Genomic DNA, 1,810 nt, shown 5'->3' with positions numbered 1-1,810 from the left:
ACTGAGACAAAGCTCAGATTACAAAAATAAAACACTCTGAAAAGTAAAGAGAGAAAGCAAGGCTGGGCAAAAACAGTCGCCAAACCATAGAGCAAAAACTCAAGGTGCTCTTTTCTGGTCAAAATAATTAGGTTCATGACCACAGTCTCATGTGACCATGGGCTGGGAATCCCTGGAGAGGGCTGTGAGTTCCAACATGGGTCCAGTCTGTGAAAAGTGAGCAGCTGGCAGCTGGCAGCCAACACGGTCCTCCAGCAGGAGACAGGAGTCCTCCAACTCATTTTCCATCAGGACTCAGATGACATGTCTGTGTTTGTCCCTTTCTGCTGCACAAATGCCCGTTTCATCCTCATGCTCATGGTACTTGGCCCCCAGCTGCCTGCAGTAGCAGGAGCTCCTCAGACTGGTGGAGACACTGCACATGGTTTGGCTTTTACTTTCCAATCTCTTGTTTTTATTGTTATCCAAGAAGACCCCATAGAAAGAACTTTCCCACTGGAATTGCTGACATAGATGCCATCTTCCCTGAATTGGGTGAGGATGTTATTTTTGGCCCACATTTTAAAAGTAAAATGTAGAGCACTCAATGAAAAATTTGATATCTGCTTTAGCTTTTACCCAGAATCAAGTAACTGAAGAGATGTCATCAGGAAAGAAGACATTTAAAACAGAAGACTCAATTGCAAGTTATATAGATTTAAAAAAAAAAATCCAAGACAGTGATGTGCTTGAAACTGTTTCAAAGAATAATGAAATGACCTTGTGCCTTCCTTCTACCTGTCACATTCTACAGCTAAGAATCTAAAGTCTGAAAGACACAATTATATAGAAATAGAGGACTACTATGAAGGATATACAGCAGCTTAAAAAAAGATATTCTAGATTTGTGCAAATATTCACTTTTGGAAATAGGAGAAAGTTTATCTTGTTATTTCACACAAATGGATTCACCTAGCCATAATTAAAGACTCTACCCAATTAAAGTCATAATAAAACCACAGACAGCTAGCAGTAAAATGAATGGAGGAAGAATAACAACTCTCTTGAGGTATGTGGAATTGAAGCTTCCTTATGACTCTCCATCTCATATCTTATACTTTTGGAAAATAATGATCTCAGGACTTCACTGATTTTGTACACATTTCTTCCATTTCAGAATACTGGTTCAACCAACACAGATTCAAACAACCACAGGAGAAAACAATGCTCAGGAGGAGAAGACTATGTTCATACAGATTATGTACAGCCTTTTTCTTTTGTCACCTTTTGCTAAATAATACGGTATATCAACAATTTATTTGGACTAATCTTGTTTTGAGAATTATAAGTAACCTAGAGAGGTCTTAAGTTATATAAGAGGATGTGCTTTCGTTATATACGAATCCTACACCATGTTATGCTGTAGGCTTAAGCATCCATGAATTTTGGTATCTGTACATGCACAATTTTGGTACCAATTCCATAGTTTTCAAGGGATATTATATTTTCTTCCTTTTAAGCGTTTGTTCCTGTGCCCCTGATGTACATAATCAGATACGCAATACTGAATGAATCTAAGGAAACTTGTAGACCTTTTGCTCTTTCAGGTCTGCACTTTCCACACACAGCGCTTCAAGGGTGGGTAGGAGTTGTGGCACTGCAGAGGAAGATGAGCAGAATTAGCCACAGCAGACAACTCTGTATTTAAATTCCAGTTCCACTACTTAATAGAGAGGTGCTGACAGAGTGGCTCAAGCACTCAGCCTTAGTTTCCTTTATTGTAAAATCAATATTATGTAATTCACCTTTTAGAGGTCATGAAATAATCAGA

Source organism: Octodon degus, unplaced genomic scaffold (genome assembly GCF_000260255.1).
Source record: "Octodon degus isolate 3935 unplaced genomic scaffold, OctDeg1.0 scaffold00139, whole genome shotgun sequence".
In the NCBI taxonomy this organism is placed as follows: domain Eukaryota; kingdom Metazoa; phylum Chordata; class Mammalia; order Rodentia; family Octodontidae; genus Octodon; species Octodon degus.
Note: the sequence above shows the minus strand (reverse complement) of the source record.